Genomic DNA, 22,699 nt, shown 5'->3' with positions numbered 1-22,699 from the left:
TAAGTTCCAAAGCTAAGTGCATAAAATTATTTAAGACGCTTTTACTAACAATTAGGTCGTTTTCGTTAACAATATTCAGAACTGCTTGGATACCTTCATCATGCGATATATTAGACTAAAAAGCCACTACGTCCATTGTCACAGGCAACGTTCTATTAGTCCTAAAGTCTGTTTGGATGTCATTAATTAAATTGATGAAATGAGAGGAGTCTGACGCAGGACGGGGCACAGGCTGCAGTACTTTTAATTTTTCGTCAATAATGTCTGAAATGTTCTCTGTAATTGTACCTATTCCAGTGTGATTTTGCTTGTGTGCTTTCATTAACATAAAGAACTGTCCTGGTCTCCGAGTTTCCTGATAGAGATACCTAGATATATTTTTCCCTATGCTATTATTATCTACTAGGGAGGTTCGTTGCTTTTTTATTGTCTCTCGAAACGTTTGAATTGGACCACAATCTAGTTTTCTTTTTTATAGAACTTAGTATCGTTCAGTTGTTTAATTGCTTCCGATGTATAGTCGGCTGTGTTAACTATACATATACCCCCCCTTTTGTCAGCCGGGGCTATTATAATATATCTATTATGTGTGAGGTTTTTAACTATTGTCTGTCTTTATAAGTAAATAATTTTTAAATGGTCTGTTTTTTATAAGCCGAAAGAGTATGTTTTTGGACCGCCTCTATATATTTTCTGAAATTAGCATTTCGTCTATTCAACGCAGGAATCTAAAAGGACTTGTGTTTATATAAAGGCTCTTGATAAGGAGCTCCATTGAAAAAAACCTTAGAGTGCAATTGCTATGAAATTCATTTAATCCTTTGTGCGATTCGAAATCCTCAATATTGTTGCGAGGAGTCGCGCAAAACTTTAATCTATTCTTGAGAACTAACTATTTGGGTTTAAAAAGTACATAGAAAGAATATTTAAATATGTGTAACTTTTCTTTACCCATATCTGTAGAATCTATTGAGTGGCTTGTGTAAGTATGCTGTGTTCTATTAATTAGGCATGAAAAAAAGTTTTTAAATTTTTCTATAAGGGGCGAGAATATATATATATATATATATATATATATATATATATATTCTCGCCCCTTATAGAAAAATTTATATATATATTATAAATTATATAAATTTATAATATATATATATATATATATATATATATATATATATATATATATAATGAAATAACAGTGCAGCCAATGAGGATCCGTGTAGAATACCATACTTGATTTTTACAGCGCTACCTTGATTCTGCTTTACTTTTACTGATTCCGTTTTAGCTGAAAAGAGTCCCTAAAGAATTGAACATCGGACATTACAGGATGTCGCTATAAATTTTGTCTCGAGTAATGACAGTTAAGCTTCAAAACGTTGGCATCTGGTCAGGAACGCTAGAGCTACATTTGAAAGGAGACGAAAAGTTCAGTAATGCCTATTTTTCTGAATAAACACACATTTCGGCAATCTGTTTTTAGTGACACGATGTATATTCTTATGAACCTCCAAATACGTCGATGTTCATTTCTTAGTTACAAACCTTTGCGATGCATGCCCCTTATATATATATATATATATATATATATATATATATATATATATATATATATATATATATATACAACACGGGCACTTCACACCATCGTACGTGGTCTCCGAGGAGGATATAAACGAATATGTGCAGATGAATAAACCGTACTTAATCCAATTAATCAAAGAATCAAAGTTTTCAGGCCGAAAGGTTTTCGAAAGCCGAAAAAACGGCGGAGCCAGGATTTGAACTCTGGGCCTCCCAATGTCCGGTCGGGTGTGCTAACCTCTACACCACTCCACCTTGGCTTTCTGGCGTTTCCTACCTGTCTTATTAATGCACAAGAAACGAAATGTATCCAATCGGAGGTGTTCTGGAAACACACGCTGCCGCGTAGAACGCGGTACGACGCTTAGTGTCACGTGGTACGTGCTCGTTTGTGCTCCAGAAATCCTCCCACTGTTTGTCTCGTCTCGTGTACATGTAGTATTCTTTGTTTATGAGCTTTAGAGACACAATATAATCATCACCTGCGAGAATCAAGAGCCACGTTATTGAGTATACAACACGGGCACTTCACACCATCGTACGTGGTCTCCGAGGAGGATATAAACGAATATGTGCAGATGAATGAACCGTACTTAATCCAATTAATCAAAGAATCAAAGTTTTCAGGAACCCGCCGAAAGCCAAAAAACGGCGGAGCCAGGATTTGTACTCTGGGCCTCCCAATGTCCGGTCGTGTGTGCTAACCTTTGCACCACTCCACCTTGGCTTTCTGGCGTTTCCTACCTGAAAACTTTGATTCTTTGATTAATTGGATTAAGTACGGTTCATTCATCTGCACATATTCGTTTATATCCTCCTCGGAGACGAAGTACGATGGTGTGAAGTGCCCGAGTTGTATACTCAATAACGTGGCTCTTGATTCTCGCAGGTGATGATGATACCGTGTCTCTAAAGCTCATAAACAAAGAATACTTACTACATGTACACGAGGCAAGACAAACAGTGGGAGGATTTCTCGAGCACAAACGAGCACATACCACGTGACACTAAGCGTCGTACCGCGTTCCACGCGGCGGCGTGTGTTTCCAGAACACCTCCGATTGGATACATTTCGTTTCTTGTGCATTAATAAGAAAGGTAGGAAACGCCAGAAAGCCAAGGTGGAGTGGTGTAGAGGTTAGCACGCCCGACTGGACATTGGGAGGCCCAGAGTTCAAATCCTGGCTCCGCCGTTTTTTGGCTTTCGGCGGGTTCCTGAAAACTTTGATTCTTTGATTAATTGGATTAAGTACGGTTCATTCATCTGAACATATTTGTTATATATATATATATACAGATTTAGGTACCGATACGTTTTCTTTCATTCGTGACTCGTTTGTAGGAATTCTCCTTAGACCGGAATATCCAGAAGTTTAGGTTTTCATATCAACCTATTTTCTGCCTATAAATCAATCAAGGCTTTTGAAATGCCTGTTCTTTTAATCGCATGGAGGATGAATAAATATGTTCACAGGATAATTTCATCCTAACGTTCGGTTACATCTAGAGACTACTTACAATATGTTCCTATTTTTCTTTTACCTGTGATCCCTATTCTGGATACTGATTCAGATATTCTTCAGGAATAAAAATATTAAATCAAAAGTCGTGCTGAATCGTGATATCTCCCGTTTCTACTGCGTCAATAATCCTATATTTAACAAATATGACAGTCTTAAGCTACATTGTGACTAATGCAAGAGTGGTTATGAGGTTTCAAACAATATATTTAAATATAACCTATTCCAGAGCTGTAGAATGGCGCAGGTTTGCTTATTCTGTATTGTACTATATATTTTTCATGGTTTGAAAGTGTCACTCTAATATTGTTTGTTTACAATAGTTTTACACCTTTTAATAACATAGGAATAAAATAGCATAATCGCAAGTTGGATAACATGAACTTACCTTTATTAATGTAGGCCCTACGTAAAAAAATTTAACTTCTCGTAGTAGATAGAAAATATAAGTTAAATTATATTGAAAGTAACGCAGTGGGTAGCTGCTTTGAAGTGCGAAACAGAGCCGTTTCGATGCCAGCTGCGCCTAAATAGACTGTTTTTCTTTTTTTGCAAACACCATTTGCAGCTTGGATGACGCCGTCATGTCATCAAAACGTAGTCGGTCTGCGCATCAGAGCGTTCTCTTTCCTTAGTTTCCGCCAGCTGTGCGGAGGTATTGAAGCTAAGTACGTAAAACAGTCCAAAACGAAATTCTCTGTAGTCGTCAGTCGGCACTGTGTTTAAGCAAACCAATCACGAGATCAAACTTGAAATCTAATATATCTCTTTGTGGTCCATAAATAACCTCCTTTCATTTTAATGTATTGGTATGTGGAGTTCATGTAAGCACAGAAATTAAATTGAAAGTCTTTAAAAGGTCTTCCTTTAAATAAGAATGCTCTTAAATATACTGATATTCGCGTAACTTTCCACGTACTTATCAGGAATGGCGTTTTGATGGGTCACATTCTGGGTGGAAAGCGCCTACTTATATTATACTTACCAAGTAAGTATGCTGGAAGCTTGAAAAATTATGTCCACGCAGAGAGGCTAGTTCCAACACCTTACAAGTACAAAACGGTAGAAACACTGTTATAGCCTCAATGCCTGCGTCATTCTTTCGAGTAGGCATTCTGAAATTTACCATTATACCAGCCTACGTTTGTTTTTTATTGGTTATTTCGTTCTGCGAAAAAAAAAATGTATTTCAGTTTTAATATCTTGAATTAGTTTTGATACAAAACTAATTTGCGTTCTTGTAAAATCACTGGAACATATTTTTAATTTAATTTCAATTTGTGCACCACTCAACTACGCTAATATCAGTTTCGGTGGGTTTTCTTTTCTTTTTTTTTTAGTTTTTCAGAATTATGTTATTTTACTGTAAAAGCGTGTCATTCTTGTTTATTTTTCCGTCAGTTGTTTCTGTTAATATTTCATAAGGAAGTACCTCATTTCTTGTCTTACTTTTTATAAGACAAGAAATTAGGTACTTCCTTATGAAATATTAACAGAAACAAGTGACGGAAAAATAAACAAGAATGACACGTTTTTACAGTAAAATAACATAATTCTGAAAAACTAAAAAAAGAAAGAAAAGAAAACCCACCGAAACCGATATTAGCGTATTTGAGTGGTGCACAAATTGAAATTAAATTAAAAATATGTTCCAGTGATTTTACAAGAACGCAAATTAGTTTTGTATCAAAACTAATTCAAGATATAAAAACTGAAATACATTTTTTTCTCGCGGAACGAAATAACCAATAAAAAACAAACGTAGGCTGGTATAATGGTAAATTTTAGCATGCCTACTCGAAAGAATGACGCAGGCATTGAGGCTATAACAGCGGCTGTGATTTTGAACCGAGTATAGTTGTGCGATAAAAGACTATTTTCACGCTATTTCGGGCGCTCCCTACGCTCGCTAAAGATTATGTGCGCTATCCATGCATGTAAGGAGCCGAAGTTTACGTTGTTTATTGTGATATTATGGCTCTACCATCGCGCGAAACGCGCGAAAGCATTAACACGCCAGTGAAGAGGCAAATTTGTCTAATTTTTCATTTTCCAAGATAAATATCCGCCCACTTCAAAAGCACCCGAAGCGCTGCATGCCCATCGTATACAGTGACAATTATTATAATTTTTTTTATGATTCGTGTATGCAAATGTTTTATTTAAAATAGAAGACAAAATTATAGACACCTACCATATTAGTAACACTGAGAACGCTATACGGTCGACATAAAATGTGTTTTTTTAAAATCAATTGGTCGCTTATGTCTTAATAGCATATCATATACATATGAGCTGTCTGGATTCTCTAGACAGATTGCAGGAGGGAAGACTCAGTAAGCTCAAATATTCACTATAATATTCCATGAAACGTTAGAAACTCAGCAAATGTTGTGCAATCCTCTAAGCTACATGTAAGTGTATAAATACGAAATTTAGTCTGATGTCGTTATCTCCTCAAACTAAACATGGTGTTGGCTTTGGTAGATATTTTGCGTGCGTAATCTTCTCATCGTTGTCGCTACGTGGTACTGACCATCTGAAATGGAGACCAAAAAGTTTTTGTTTATAAGATCAGGTAATTAGCAGTCAAGGGCAACACTAAAGACGTTAACTAGCCGTTAAACGATAATAATCTCTGGAGAAGGGGAACAAGGGGGACAAAACACAAGTACAAATCTCCTAGTACAGCCAGGTGACTGGTGCGCGCTGAAAAAATCCGCCCGGTCATGATATCAAACTAGAGAACTCTTCATTTCCAGTAGAGCGCTCTACGAATTAAGCTAACCAGGAGTTAGACGTCAGTAGACCAAACCAGCCTTTCGTAACGTTTATAACAATATGTTTGTATTATTTATTTAGCACAACTAAACAGCGTGTATGCCTGCAGATTTGCGTGTGCGTTAAGGGTAATGAATTGAAACACCAATTTTTGACGAAAAAAGAACATTAAATTAGCAAATTTTGTAAATTAACGATTGACGGATGGAACTTCTAAACTTGACAGCAAAAGACAAAAAAAGGTGAGAACATGTAGTAAAATTTTTCTGTCAAAATGCTCTGCAGAGTGGCATCGTTTTAAAGTTTGTCAAAGGGTCATCATATAATTGCACCCATAAATGCTTATTGTCTTGAATATATTTCCAGCCAATTTTATCAAAAAGGTCGCCTGCTAATTTGTAGCTAACTAGAGTAAAATACATATCGTTCCACTATTAACGCTTAATCGTCAAACATCTACAGTGTTTTGTGGGTTGAAATCATATTTCTTTTGTTCTCTATTTAATAATTATGGCCTAGATATCATCACAATAATTCGTGGACATAAATGTCGACGTATTATTACCGAGATAACAAGTGTGTCATGTAAGCGCAGAGCATCATGAAAAGCCATATCATGCTAGAACTGAAAGAACTAGAACTGAAAGAACGACTTAAACTAACAAAAATAAAATATATATCTATTACAAGTAAACATGCATGAACAAAGGTTGCTTGCCATAGCAACTTTAGAATTCGCATTTTTTTAGTATATTATTCTACATCCGTGAAAAATATTTCACAACCTTAAATGAAGATTACTTAAAATTAAATTGGGCATTAGTGAGAATTAACTAAATTTGAGACTGCAGGGATGGTCGCATTTATACGCGCCGCGAGACTGCGTTTTGCTTATAACTTTGTTTATACGTTCCGACAGGTGTTGAACCTATTGTTCTTCATCCAACGGCGAGGTTGGGTCTTTCACACGGCGGGTATTCGCCCGCAAGTCTTTCCTCTAACCACAAGGCCGCACAGCCAGCATAACTCCTAAGTGCACTTGTCAACGGGCAGGCCGTTTCATAAACCAGACGAAGTGCAGTGGACGCAAATTTCGGGCGCGTGCCGCACCGGCGGAGACCTCGGATCGGGTTCCAGTGGTTGTGGGGTCTGCCTGCGGGGGTCCCGAGCGCGACAGAGGTTTACGCACAGAGGTAGACGCAGCATCGGGTGAACCCCGGGAATGGTACCCGTATTTTTGGAATTTGGTGTGATCTTCTGCTCCGCTTGAATCCGCGAGACCCAGGTGTGTTGTGTTTGGCAACTTCTCCGTTTATTTATTGGTTTTAACGTACCTCATGCTCCCATTCTGAGAGACGGTTTTCCCCGTGAGGCGCGTCCTGGCAGTTCTCGCTGGAATCATCGGAGTCGGTTTACTTTCTCCGACCATAAGCAAGCCAAGACTCATGTCTCAATGTTTGGGTTGCCTGAGAGCTGACCTTTTGGCCTCCTGGCGAGGGGGCTTTACAACCCAATGGGATTCTAACTAGACCCTGATAGGATGGAACAGGTTTCGGCGCACAACCGTAGCCCCCTACCGGATGGAAAATGTCGAGTTTGAACGGGCCGGAGTGGCCACAGTGGTTCTTTCCCGCGGTTCGCCGCATTACTTCTGCCGTGCGCGACAATCCCCCGATCTGCGGCTTAGCCGCCTTCCTCACAGTTCGCAGGAGGACACTTGGCGCCGAGGCGTCCGTTTTTGTAACTGCTTAACTATGTAAGCCGTGCGCGGCAGTTACTTGCAGTGTGTCATTTTCTTTTGTGTGTTTTTTGTTGTTGTTGAAGAAAGTATTTTTTGTTTGTTGTGTTCATGAGAACTTCGCCTCTGTTAACACTTCGCCGCCGGCCACAAAAACAAGAAGTCCTCAACTCCAACCAGCATTTGGACCACATCTTCCACGATCTCCACCCAGTTCCAGACGGTAGATCAAGGTGCTCCATAGAAGTCCGGAACAAAAACCAACCTGATCTCTACTGTGACCTACAAATCTGGTACTAATTTTGACTGGCGGAGTACGCTAGAATTCATGTGAGCGAAAATTATCTGCGCTGACTGACTCCTTTTTAATGTTGTTTTTTTTGTTTGTTTTCGGATGGAAGATTGCAGTCATTTAGGTTTTGGATCTGAATGACGGAGGTAAAATTCGTCTGACTTCACAATTATGCCGTAAAATACAAAGCCTAGGAAAGAAATAAAAAACCTACTTAGACTAATTACTTCTAAAACTTGACCATGATGATTTTAACCCAAGTCTGTGGCAGGAGGAGGAAACGTTTTACAGTGGAAGAGAAAGTAACAAGGAAAGACGCTGTCTGTCACTGTTACTTTCTATTCCACTCAAAAAAAAAAGAATATTTTTCTGCCCCAGTTTTGGGTTAAAATAATAATAATAATAATAATAATAATAATAATAATAATTTTTATTTTTGCATCCGTATGGGTTACAGACGCCGGAGCCACGGACAAAAAGTCAACAAATGTTGACTTGACGGGGTCCGGGCCCCGTGCACTTGGCAGACAGCTATGGCGATACAAAAATAACTGCAGAGATTACAGCAATACGTAAAATACATATATAAAAGAGACCTAGGTTTCACAGGTTAACGAAAACAGCTCTATACAAAAAGTAAGTACAATGACTTAGGGTTTATATTGTAGATGTCCACGTCATCTACGCAATATTTGTTTAGCAATGAGGGTAGATTATGTTTTAAAGACTGGTAACTGTAGTTCGTGCGAAACGGAAACACTTTCCATTCCTCGGAGTAGCGGGTGCAAATGGTGGGTATGTTTTTGATTAATCCCGATGTCTGTTTCAGAAAATTAATAGATTCAGGGGAAGAAAAAAGAAATGATCGAGTCAAAAGGTACTCATAAAAACGATGTATATTTATAATTTTGTATCGTGAAAATAGAGCCTCTGTGTGGGCTAAGAAATGAACGTTTCCAACAAAGCGCAAAACTTTTTTTTGTAGTAATAATATTCTGTTCAGATTTGTCCCTGTGGTCGTGCCCCAAACGAGATGGCAATAGGATATTTGGGATTTAAATAATGCATGATATATTTGTAGTTTTATTTTTTTCGGGGAGAATGGCTCGACAACGTGCAAGCACACCTACAATTTTGCATAATTTGCTGACGACCTGGTTTATGTGTTTATCCCACTGTAAGTTATCTGAAAATATAATACCTAATGTTTTATGTTCTTTCACTAATTCAATCGGCGTGGATTGAAAATGGAGAGTTTCATTTATATTTACCTGTTTATTGGACGGTTTAAATAAAATTGCCTTTGTTTTTGTATCATTAATATATAGGCCATTTATTCGCGACCACAAAAAAAATCTAGACAAAATTAAATTTCCTTTGGTTATTAGGTTATCCGCATCCGTGTCACTGAGGAACAGACTGGTGTCGTCGGCATACAAGACAAATTTGACATTTTCGGAAATATTCACAAGATCATTGATATAAATATTAAAGAGCAACGGACCCAAAATGCTACCTTGTGGCACGCCATACTTAATCTGCAATAGTGATGAGAAGTGACCATCGATGATTACAGATTGCCTACGTTCATATAAGTAAGAATACAGAAGTGAAAGTGATGGACCGCGTATACCATACCTACTTAGTTTGTCAATGAGTATGCCATGATTGAGACAGTCGAAGGCTTTACTAAAATCAATGAAGATGCCAAGTGTCAAGAGTTTGCTTTCTATATTTTGTAATATGATTTCTTTTTGCAAAAGAAGCGCAGATTCGGTAGATCTTCCTTTTCTAAAGCCAAACTGAGATTCTGTGATTACAGAGTGTTTGCACAAAAAACTATTCAGACGACAAAAAATGATTTTTTCGAGTCCCTTTGAAAAAACAGGCAGAACAGATATGGGTCTATAATTTGACAGAACATTCTTATCTCCACCCTTATATATCACGGACACTTTTGCAAGCTTCATTTTTTGCGGGAATTTTCCGCACGATAAACACAGATTAAAAATATGTACAAGGCATGGTGTAATTATATCAAGAACAAATTTAATTGGTTTTATTTGAAGGTCGTCAATATCACACGTTTTGCTGTTTTTTAGGCCCATAAATACCCGAAACACTTCATGTTCGCTTGTTGGATCAAGAAACAGGGTTTCACTAACCCTTTGATAAATGCCTTCTACTGCATCCTCGCAGTATGAACTCGAGGCCAGGTTGACAAAATGAGAGTTAAAACATTCAGCAAGCGAGGTTCCAGACAGCAATTTTCCATTTACCTGGAGCTCTCCTAAAAAATTATGTTGTCTGCCGGGTTGGAGAATTTCATTTATTGATTTCCAGACGACATCTGGACGTTTTTTTGCACATTCACTGAATAAAGCTTTGTAGTAATCATGTTTGGCCTTCTTGAGTTCCGACGTCAGAGCATTGCGATACTTTTTGAATACTATCAATTTACTCGGGTCCCTTGTAGTAACGAAATTTTTGTACAAACGGTTCTTATGCGTGATTTTTTTAAGATGAAGAGGCGTTACCCAAGGCTTTCGAATTTTCTTTGATGCAGAAATTGTTTTGTAAGGAAACCATCTGTTATAAACCTTTTTTAAGATGCTAAGGAACTTATCGTAGGAGTCATCTATGTTTGCTTGTAACGTAACTGGCGTCCAATCTATGCTTGCAATCTCGTTTCTAAACGACAGTAAGCTTTGATCAGATATGTACTGGAAAGAAAAAACATTTCTTTTTACTTTAGCCTTTGTGTTCGAATCACGGAAAGATATAAAAATTGGAGTATGATCACTAATGTCGCTACAAATAGTGCCAGCACTATTTACTTGTGTAGTTTCGTTTGTAACAAAAAGGTCGATCACACTTTTTGACGAATCAGTGGTTCTAGTGGGCGACGTGATTACGTTTAAAAAACCGTAAGAAGTAATAATGTTATTTAGTTGCTGTGACAGACTCGAGTTTTCTTGCATGTTCGCATTAAAATCACCTCCTATGATAACCGATAAGTTATTTGCAGACGCAAATTCCAAATAAGTGTCTAAAAAAGAAAAAAATTTGCCGAAATCTGTTGAAGGCGGACGATAAACAACAGAAAAGAGTTTATTTTCACACTTCAAACTCAAAATTTCATAGTTCTCCGTGATTTCCGTAAACGAAAGCAGCTTTTCACACTGAAACTCCCGGTTTACCATGATTGAAACACCACCCCCTCTGCGTTCACTTCTATTAAGAGAAAAATTATTATAGCCTGGTAAGATTAGCATATCCTGGTCAGACTGACACCAAGTTTCAGAAAACATTATAACGTCAAAAGTAACTTTACACATCTCAAAAAGAGTGACAATGTCATCAACTTTGTTTTTTACGGAGCGGGTATTTAGATGAAAAACAGCGATATCCTTTGTACCACAACAACTTGCAATATCAGTTGGTAGAACTAATTCGTGATAGTTCATAAGGAAAAAAAAAAGTACTAGTTTTAGAAATCAACTAACATATTTTAGCAAGGTCATCCTCATGAGTGATAGTAACAACGGGAGCGTCATCAGATTTTCGTGCCATGATTTTGCAGTTCCGAACCCAGACATATCGCCATTGGCACTCTCGCTTTTTAGCCTGGGTCATTCCCAGTAGCCGTTTAAGAGGGGGGCATAAGTGTTCATTCACAAACACAGGCGCGGCTGTATCAAAGCCAAGATCTGTAGTAGTGATTCGTTTTTTCTTTGCCTTTTCAAGTATCAGGTCACGCGTGTGCCTGTGTTGAAACTGCACGATCAAGTTACTCTTTCCAGGGTCTCTGGTTGGCACTCGGTGACATATGTCTATGTCTGAAACTGCAATGTTCTCGCCCACCAGTTCGCCGATAGTACTGATTAGATTCATAACGTCCTCGTTTTCAACTCGTGGAATCCCCTTTATTTCCAGGTTTCGATTACGGGAGTACTGCTCGCATTGAATGAGTCTCAGTTCAGTTTCACGAGCGGTCTTGAGCATGACGTCATACTTTTCTTGAAGGCCGACAGTTTTTTTTTCCAAAGCGGAGTTCGCTTCCTCGGCTGCTTTCAACTTTGCTTTCATGTCTTCATAATCCTTGTTTATGAAGTCCATGCTAGCCTTTATGCCCTGAAGTTCCGACTGAACGGTACGAAATTCCGTCCTGAAATCGCGTTCAAACGTTTCTCGAAACAGTTTGTGTTCTTTTTTTAGATCATCTTTAAGTTCAGCAAGCAATTTAGTTATGTCCTTGGTCATGGCGAAAAGAATGCTCAAAAATAAAAATTCGCACAACAAAAGCAGGGTGACAGTGAAGGTAGAGGGCTCAACAATAAAAATTCGGACAACAAAAAGGGCTTGGCAGCAGCGACGACAGTAATACACAGTGGATAAAAAGTGTAAGCAACGATAACCAACCTGCAATGGTAGCGCAGATTTTTAGAAGCGATGTTCAGTCAGCCGCCGCCACTGCCAAAGTGCCGAAAGAACGTGTAGCGCCTCCTCCTTTGTAGCTAGGTGTCGCTAGGGTGACAGTCCAACTGGCCAGTAGCAGTTTCCCACGCTCCGTCGAAGATGACTTGCACGTAGTTGTTTACGCGCTGGCTTTGCTTGTGGTTGATCGCACTCGATGAAGATGCTTGAGGACCGGGTGTTCCAGCTGCGTGTGGTATCAGGGGCAGCCTGCAATGGTAGCGCAGATTTTTAGAAGTGATGTTCAGTCAGCCGCCGCCCCTGCCAAAGTGCCGAAAGAACGTGTAGCGCCTCCTCCTTTGTAGCTAGGTGTCGCTAGGGTGACAGTCCAACTGGCCAGTAGCAGTTTCCCACGCTCCGTCGAAGATGACTTGCACGTAGTTGTTTACGCGCTGGCTTTGCTTGTGGTTGATCGCACTTGATGAAGATGCTTGAGGACCGCGTGTTCCAGCTGCGTGTGGTATCAGGGGCAGCCTGCAATGGTAGCGCAGATTTTTAGAAGCGATGTTCAGTCAGCCGCCGCCACTGCCAAAGTGCCGAAAGAACGTGTAGCGCCTCCTCCTTTGTAGCTAGGTGTCGCTAGGGTGACAGTCCAACTGGCCAGTAGCAGTTTCCCACGCTCCGTCGAAGATGACTTGCACGTAGTTGTTTACGCGCTGGCTTTGCTTGTGATAAACTTCAACCAGCTTGACTACGCACTAGCCGTAACCTCTTAAAGTAATTTAACCAGAGGTACAATTCTTTATCTTAAAGAGTAGCCAATTATAATTTTTATCACTATTAGTCAGAAGTAACTAGAATTTTATGTAGCTTTAAAAGTTACTGTAATTACTTTTCGGCGATTCTAACCTAACTAAATTGGGCTAACGGGACTGCATTTTTTTGCACTAAGACGAATTTTTTTTAGCCCAGGCCAGTCAATGAAGGTGTCAATATTGTTCTACGTTTTACATTCTTCACGTTTATCACCTAGTTTAATATTTATATTATACAGGAGTGTTAGTTCTCAGTACAATACGGGTTAGTTCTTTCGTTTGTTTGCAAGACAAGAGTTAGTGCGTTCTTTTTATCACTGCAGTCCTGGGTGAAGGAAATCATGACTTAGTTTACAAATCAAATAAATCAGATCTGTTCGATATAAATTAGATCTATTTATATTTAAATCAAATGTTTTTACCTAAATCAAATTAATTAGATTTAAATAACTGTGGCTAGGAAGAGGTGACTCTTAACCAACATGGTTGTCAACATGGCAAATTGATTGAGCAATTCGTCCTACCACGAATAAAAATACAGAGGAAAGAATTGTAGATGTAACGCACACGTTAATTAACAACTTTTATTGAGTCCCCACCAAAATAGAGCAAAAGAGCCTGACGTTTTTAGAGAGTCAAAAAAACTTTTTTTTTTATTTCTTGCTTTATTGCAGAGGACATTACTTTTCTTGTTTCTCCTTCTTTCTTTTTCGTTATTACTTCGTTGCAATAGGGCGTTACGTATATCGAAAGAAGTAGAAGGTAGAAATCAAGCTCACGCTCCAATTTGCTAAGAGCATTTCTTTTAGCTCGTGTCCAGTCCTATATAAGCCTGTCTTGATTGACGATTCTTTGATTTAAATACAAAAACCAAGGCACATTGAAAGCTTCATAAAAAGAAAACGGTAAATAAGAAGTATTTTCGGTCAGATATTTCTCGGGAAAGGTCTACTAAATCATTTTATTAAAAGTAGTCTAAATCACGATTTAAATCATGATTTATGTCATGATTATAATAAAATGATTTTTATTCTCGACCCTGCTGCAGTCTAAAGGAAATGTGACCTATTGTTGTTAGGAGCGAAAATATGCAGGCAAGCTGGCTAGGAAACATCATAATTCAAACCCCGAGACAAGGAGATGTAGAATAACCGACAAGTCTTGTCCGGTATTTTATTTGTATTCCTCTCGAGGTTTAGATTGTGACATTGTTGTTCGTCGGCTGATTGCGATGCAAACTTTTAATTATTTTGGAATTGGCCGACATGGGAGGTCTAATTAGATATTTTGAGTACAAATCACAACCTTTCTGTCTTGATTTCTCCTATTAATTCGGACAATAAATGTCGCTTGCTTTACCAAAGGCATTTCTATGACTGGTGTCGTGGTTTTGGCGGTAACCCAGCTGTATGGTCGCGGTCGGCGCTGCATTTTTGACTGTCAGTGACCCAACAGGACAAATGCGTGACACATTCGTAGCAGAGTGGTTGCAATTTAATTAGAACGGTAAATACTGACATTAAAACTAAATAGATTCCAACTATAATTGATTTTATTCAAAAGTAATAAATTACAAGCAAGAATGACTAACTATTTATTGGATGACTGTATGGGAAATTCGGATCGAAGAACAGCCATATGATTTTAAATTTTTGATTTGGTGTTTTATGATATATTATTACCTTTGAATCTTCATAGATAATCATAAAAATTAGAAGGACCGGTAATGATCGCAACATTAGTCAACAAGGCATTTGAAAAGCTTCCAGCGACTCACAACGGCGTAAAGTTGAGTAATTTTTTGTGTTCGCGGCTCTCCAACTTACGACGTCCCCGCCATTATTATGAGTTGAGAAGTAGCCCCCACCGTATATCTGCAATGCAGTTTTCTGGATTTTCAATTTCTCGCAGAAATTTAGTAACATTTTTTTTTCTCACCGCGAAAGAGTGAGGTATGGTAACATTCGAACGAGCTTTTCTCTTTATGTAATTTTTTGCCGTCTTTACAGTTTACGCACAAGAAGTTGTTCATAATATTTTCGTATCACAACTACATCTGGCATACGTATGACTTTGAATTTGTAAAATGTCACTCTCAAGGTGTGGTTAGCATGCATATTTGTTTTTATATTTACGAACAATGTATGAAACGTTTGGTAACTCTTTGAAAAGAGTTTTTTTTTCAATTTTATTTATTTTTTTATTAAAAAGATCGTGCACACAAACTTTTATGATCGCTCTCGATGGTCTGAAATGGGCGTCAAGCTTACTTTGCTAGGCTCTTTTAACTCAATTGTCCATTTCTAAATGTGCAAAAGCACATATGTTTCTTTTTCTGCACGTGCATAGTTTCCAAAACATAAAAAAACAAGCTACATCGAAACTAACACCTGATTTCTTGAAAGATCAGGCATTATAAACTTTAAAAATTTCATTCAGTTATCGGAAATAATAATTAAAAAAAAAACTTTCTGTCGCATGTGCCCCTAAGTCGCTACGCACGTATGATATAGATACATTTTTCATGGTCTTTCCGCAAAGCTTTTTATTCGTAAAATCCAAAAGCGACAATTTTTTTTAAAAGTATTTAATAAGACCGAGCTGCAACATCCTAATTCTGAACAGTAATAGCTTAATGAGATTCACGATTTCTCTGTTTAAGCCTCTATCTGTATAAACAATGACATCGGTACTCACTTTGTACGACAAGTTCTTCGGGGTGCGCCAAGTCACCTTGAGAGTCAGCAGCGTGTGATACGCGAGATCAGGGCGAAACCCGCCTTGTCGATCTACTCGAAAACCGAAACCCCATTTTATGCTGCTGTACGTACGCAATTTCCTCAGGTCTAATCTTCTCAGTGTTGATATCGGATAGCGTGTGTCAATAAGGTATTTCGCGTTGTGGATTCTCTTATCACTTCTACTATCTTTCGTATGAAACGTTTTGTGCTGTCGCTTTCCCTCGCCGTGGGGCCTGTTACCACGTATTTCTATAGTTTATGCTGCGCCCTTGTGAAGTGCAGAAATACATTTATCATATTTAAAAGCTCAAGTTTAAGTTTACATTCATTACCCTCATATACGTGCACTCCAACGTGTTACGTAATGCGAAAAAAAAAAAAAAACACTCAATACGTTTGCAAAAAAAAGAAGAAATACTAAATTAAAAAAAAAGTAAAAAAAAACCTTGAAAGAGGTTACACAGCATTTGAGCACTATATGTTTGAACTTAGCTTTAGCAATATCCGGAAGTGCCAGAAAGCACGAAGACACATGGGGTATAAAACAACATACATCACAACATCGAAGCCAAGCATTTTTCGCGGAATGTGACATTGTTAGTTTAGGTAGCTATATCGTTAGGGAGGCGGATTTGATTTTTAATAGAGAGAGCAAGAAAAATAATTTGAATTTATTAGGCAACTGAATAGAGGTCTAATTTTCAAGAAGCGATTGTGACGAAAATAAATGTATGAGGCAAGCTTACAGCAGTTGAGCATGCGTGAAATAGCTTCGAAGAATGAAGAGGGTGATATTTGTTTTAACTTCAATATAATATATTTATGACGTATTGCTAATGATTGTGCTATATTGTGCCGGCATATTATATTTACCTCTGAAGGTTTCCAGCTGAACGTAGAGGGAAAAAACGAAGGAGCGGAGAAAAAGAGACACACACTGCTGGACTATCAACCATTTACTGAAATTCTTCTTTTTCATCTATTCTCATGAATTATACTATTGAGTTCTCAGGGATAACTTCTTCTTTGGTATGATATTTTGTGGCTAGCGTTCACATGTTCCTGACTTGGTTTCTCACATGGGGCGCTCTCAGAAAACACAGTTTTTCTTTCGGAAATAGCGTAATGGAGGCGACACTCACACAGTCGTCCCAGTTCCCTTCAGTAGCCAGAGACTCCAGGATTTCCCTTGCGAGCTGGTTTTTGTGTCTTCGGACGATGGTAACGTTTTCGAAATCAGGAGAGCATTGGCCTACTCGACAAGAAGATGGCCAGCTGACATTAGTGCGTCAACGGAAGCTGCATGCTCCCTGGTGCGGTCATTAATACATCCCCCAGTTTGTCCAATGTAGCATTTGTCACATGATAACGGAATACTGTACACAACTCCTTTCTCGCATGGGGCGTACGGTGTTCGGTGCGCGATGCCGTATGTGGACTACTGATTTTGGTCACTCCTTAACTTCACCTTACGGCACATGGCATATGCCTTGTTGGGGGCTAAGCATGCGACCTGTACGCCTTGTCGGCCGGCAATCTTTTTTAGGCGATGCGTTATCCCTTGAATGTATGGCATCACCACAAAAGGTTTAATGGCTTCTTTTTTTTTTTTTTTTGGTTGTGCATTTTTTTCTGTTTTTGCCGCACTTGCTTGCGGAGGCCCTCGCATACCGGTATTAGGAGTGTGCTTGCGGAACAAAATTCCTGAAGCCCCAGAGAGCTGTTTTTGAAAGCTGCGCCCGACTCTATGGGGGCAAGATTTTTGTAATGCCGAGATGAGAGCTTTGGTGGCCAACCCTCGTTTTACAGTTTTTGCGTTTTCCGAGTTGCTTGGAAAAAATCTTTTACGTGAGCGGGCATCATACATCCAACACACGCGGGTAGTTCTGAACTCCAAGGAGAGATCTAGAAACCGTATGCACTGGATTACCGGAAGTTTCTGGGTGAACGATGGTCCTGGGCAGCTGTGTTTAATGGTGTTGTTTAAAGCTGTGTTTAGACCGAACCAGGATTTGTATGCAGTACGTTTTACGTTCTTTTGTTCTGAGTAAAACTATACTAAAGAAATTCATGAGTTATTGATGCTTCGCTAACCATCTTACTGATGTGAATGCATTCAGATCTTTGATGTAATTGATATGTTTAAAACAACTAGAACAAATTAACATGTAGTTAACAACATTTATGATCACTTGGCATACTACGGACCATTCTCCCAATTTGTGAAACAATTAGGCCACACAGAACACAGTGGTCGAGACAATCCTCACGGGTAACAATGATGAAGGTAGGCCTTTCAAGTAAAAAAGAAAGCAAAGTGGTCCGAAGGCGCTGCATTGGGGAACTCCAGATTTTACAGTAATGGGGAGGATGATATATATTCTGTAAAAACAGAGTGCTTGTGATTCGTAGAAAATAATATAATCCAACTGATAACATGATTATTAATGTTTAGTTAAAAAGTTTCAGGAGTAAACGTTGATGGAGTGACACTATCAAATGCTTTGGCGATATCAATAAAAATGTTATCCACAGTACACGATTCACTAAAGGTACTACGCACGCCCGTTACAGCTTCAAGTAGCTAAGCTACACAAAACTATGTTTGCAAAAGACGAATAGATGAGGGTGAAAATAGCTCAAGTTGTTAAGGTAGTCCATGACTTGCGAATATATGACGCGCTCGAATAATTTACTTGGATTGACTATCAAGACGGTCTCCAAACGTATACATGAGGAACACTTTTGCAAATATCCAATTGTAAGCTAAATCAGATGAACAAAGTGATGCTTGAAAAATGTGGCACAAAGGACAGGTACTTTATCTTTGGTCATTTTAAGAAAGGTTCTTGAGATGTGGTTGCCACAAGCCGAGTTTGCGCGCGAGCGTTCTATGTCGTTTGCATTTCTGCGTGGTGTAAATACCACGTTATTCAGACTCGTGTTAGCAGGACATAACCCCAAGGATAATGGAAATGACTCACTCAGGGATACTGAACTAAAGACGAGATAAATATGGATGATGAGTCATTGGAAGACCACCATGGTCTCTTTACTCTCTCGGATAATCGGGGGGGGGGGGGGGGGGGTTGATTTCTAGGCCGGACCCTGTGCCAAAACCTTCGATCTTTGGTTAATAACGTGTTAGCCAGGTCCTAATTAATAAACTTTGCTTCACCTCTTCTAATTTATAATCTGTAATTTTTTTTCACTTTTCTTGTCCTTTGACAATACTTCAGGAATATATCTTGATTTGGCTGAGGAAATAACCGTTTCATTCTGGTAATAATATTTCTTATGATTGTTTTGAAGCCACGGGCTCCATAAGATTTTTGTTTATAATATCTAGCGGGATGCAGTCTTTGAGAAGTTTGTGGATTTTATCCTTAAGCACTTCCCAGTTCTTAGCTCCAGATCGTGTGTCCAAAATAGATCAGATATTTTTTTAAGAAATAGTCAAAGGTCACAGCAGCTTGTTGGTGTCGACCTCTAAATAATTGAAAAAGACTTCTTTTTTTTTTTGTAATGAGGCTTTGTCAGACCAGAAAAAATGCTGAGCCGATAGGGACAGTGCTGTGGTCGCTAATATGGTATAAAATATTAAAAAAATGCAGTCGGGATCAGATGAGAAGATATCAAGAACAGAATCACCTCGTGATTGTTCGTTACAAGGTTGCAAAGGTCGTGAAGGTTGCAAAACTGAGTAACTGACACTAACTCTCTGCAATCCGACGAATCACTACAACCTGGCCGAAGCGAAGTTCACTTCAGTTGATACTGGATATCTAATATCACCGGCGTTACTGGCAAGTTAGGTACTATGCAGCATACGCACTCGTCCAGACGTTTGCAGATGTGCCCAAAGAATGACGGTGATTGATAACATACGACAATTATATGGTAGGAAGATAGCGATTTCGCATGAACCCAGTCAAGGTCAGAGTTAATTGTGAGTGAGTCACATGAAAGAAGGTTTGTTTATGCGATAATATCACACCATCTAGAATAAAATTTGTCTTTACGAAAATTATAGTAGTCGCAAAGGAAGAAAAAAGGACAGGTAAAACGATAGAGCACCGTGTCCTTTTATCTTAATCTCTGTTTTGTGCGCTGTTTTTTCTTTTTCATGTTGAAGTACCACCTAGCTCAAATCATTACTTTACTACAGTTCACAGTTGTCTACAACTTCAGATAATCAAGTTTCGGTTTCTATGCACCATCATGGTTACACGTGTCAATGACAGAACGAATATAATTTTGTTCAGACAAGGTCTACGAAAATACACAATAAAATATTTAAACTTTGAGTATATCTCAGTGATGCAGTTTTTTAAATGACAGTTTTAATAGAGTGATGGGTGTTGTGGGGATTCCTGTGATCTCCATTCCCCGATGGCTGCGATAACGGCCGCGGGTCGGAACGCTTGGCCTCCTTCGCCGTGAGCTCCGACCTGTTCGTGAAGCGGGGGGTCCCCTGTCTTGGAGGGCCCTCCCCTCACTCTCTCCCGGGGGGCCTCTTTACATTCCCCCGCTCGGATACGGCTCACTGTTGACAGGCGAGGAGGTTTCGCCTCTACTTTTCTCGCTTTCGGGAGGGGTACTCGTCCGGTGACCGCGAAAGAGATAGGACGTGTATCGGCGACTTCTCCGATGTTTCCACGATCTTGTCTCTCCGGAACCCCGCGTCTAGCAGGTAAGGGGGGCATTTTGGATTGGGACTTAGTAGTTCATTAAGAGAGTTCTAATAAATGATCTTGGACTCTGTCCTTACTCTGGTACGCGTGTCTTCTCTTCCGCTATATTCGAGAGAGTGAGACATGGTAGACGATCATTGGCACCGACGGAGGTAATTTATCGAAGCGGCCCGCGGTAATGTAGCCCTAAACGTCGTCTATTTTGCCGCGGAGATGTGGGGACCGCGCTACTAGGTTTGACGTCTCCTTTGAGATCGCCGCTGCTATTGAGATAACCCTTCGGTTACTCTATCGGTACCTATGTTGGTAGCAAAATCCCACAGTGTGGAGCAGGGTTTTTGTGTCATCGCTTGGGTTCATCACACGGTTCTTGACATTATAAAAAATTAAGCACTGATCTACGAAGAACAATCTTATCAAAGTGCCGCGTGCATTCCTGTTTTTGCATGCTCGGTCAGGCGCCTGTGGGTGTAAACTAACTTTTACAAATAATCTTTGCTGTTTGAAACTTTCTGTGATTTTAGCTTAGGTGCCTCGAAAAAAATCATTTCCTTGATTTTGAATTGATTAAAATGTACTAAAATGTGACTTTATTTACTATTTCTTTTTAAAATTTACTCATCCAATGGGCCCAGTCGATCAAACTAGACTTCCCTGGCACTTGCAATGATTAGGAAGTAAGCTTGAAAACCGTGAGTTCTGGCTCATGCTAGGTATCAGTTGGAATGTTGGATAAGCCAAGAAAAGAGCATATTATGTCTTCTCAGTCTGTTCTCGAGGTCATCTTGAGCTCTGTAAGTTTGCTTGGTAAGCTTACGATTTTCACTTGCAGCGACTTTAAAATTTCGCTGGCAGCGCAAGCTTAGTTATGTTTAGAGTTGTTTAATTAAATTGCAGACAAGTCATGCAAGCTAAGGCCATATTACTATCTTAATACTTGTCGCATTCTTAGAAAATGTTTTCAGGGAGTAACGTAGTAATTTGTGTCAAAAAGGATTTAATATGCGAATACTTATGCGGGCAGTTAAGTATAATTATGAGATCATTAAAGCCGTTATTTCTCTGAACGATCGAGCAGGTAAACACCTAATATTTAATGAAGTTATGTATTGCCAAGCCCCAAGTAACATCAATATGTTGTGGATTGGTCACGATTATGTTGTTTACGATACATGTACGCGGGGCAATATTTTTAAGTGTTAATTTTTTTTTTGATAAAAGTGATTGACGCGACGAATCCCCAGCGTCAGAGTACTTTTTTTTTAAGTACACGTTGTCTAGGCCACTTTTTGCTAACTGTTGACAGAAGGCAGATTCTAGAACGTTTTCTAGACAGGGTGATATAAATGTTGTGTAACTGTAGCGTGTATTATTTATGTAAAATATGATATAATTGATTTATGGACAAAACAATCACGATCCTTTATTAGAAAATGTTATGTCATTGTTGTTTGACTGTTGCTACACTAATGTTTTCTACGACATGCCTCCTTGCCAAAACAAGAACGCACGCAACACACCAATGAATGTTTCACTCCGCCTCACTTTAAGGCGACTGTTCGAAAAGCAAACTTCTCCATTTATCTAGTGGCTGTTGTGAGAACGCATCGAATGCAAGGTTGCAGTGAGAGCATAGTCTAAACGTCACAATATTGATATGTTGAAGTGCTGCCTATTCAATATTATCTTTAAAGCCCCGAACTCCCGATACTGCTTTGAATTTCGCGTTGTCTAAGACACTCTTGTGAACAAATAGCAAAAAAACTCGAAGTTACGTTTGCTAGAGAGCGGGATTCAAACGTAGACTAACTGTAACTCGCGCGATGTTTTAATTTTTTTATTACGGCCTTGTTGTTGTGCAGACGCTACGGTCACCACACTGTATAGCGCACTGGGCGAGACAAAACCAGCCTAATACTTTGTTGGCGCGTTCCGTCACCATCATTAAAGTGCGCCAAAAACATCACGGCTGGACGACATCGCATTACTTGAAGGTGTTTCAAACTGGGCAATGTCTGACCTATTTTCGCCTTACTTTAGTGAGAACGTATTGAAAAGGACCTTTTAATGACTGCGTAATAGTCTCTGCTAGCTTATAAGTAAAAGTGTGCGTATATT

At 39.1% G+C, this 22,699-nt stretch overlaps 1 protein-coding gene across 4 annotated transcripts in view; it reads right to left on the bottom strand.

The window, feature by feature from the left end:
• Positions 1 to 22,699, bottom strand: part of LOC8050818 (alpha-amylase) — a 104,080-nt gene that overhangs the window by 30,132 nt on the left and 51,249 nt on the right. For 2 of the 4 annotated variants that reach the window (XM_029966497.4, XM_042292015.1), the window contains exon 1: positions 15,844 to 15,943. The exons of 1 other annotated variant lie outside the window; for it this stretch is intronic. The gene's annotated coding sequence lies outside the window, so the exon portion shown is untranslated. Of the gene's footprint in view, positions 1 to 4,089; positions 4,150 to 15,843; positions 15,944 to 22,699 lie in introns of those variants that run through there. One more of the 4 variants, XM_040207096.3, reaches the window with a different exon arrangement.

This window comes from Ixodes scapularis, unplaced genomic scaffold, assembly GCF_016920785.2.
Source record: "Ixodes scapularis isolate PalLabHiFi unplaced genomic scaffold, ASM1692078v2 PGA_scaffold2__306_contigs__length_199485367, whole genome shotgun sequence".
Taxonomy (NCBI): Eukaryota; Metazoa; Arthropoda; class Arachnida; order Ixodida; family Ixodidae; genus Ixodes; species Ixodes scapularis.
The sequence above is the reverse complement of the archived record's forward strand: the minus strand, read 5'-3'. Positions and strand labels throughout refer to the sequence as shown.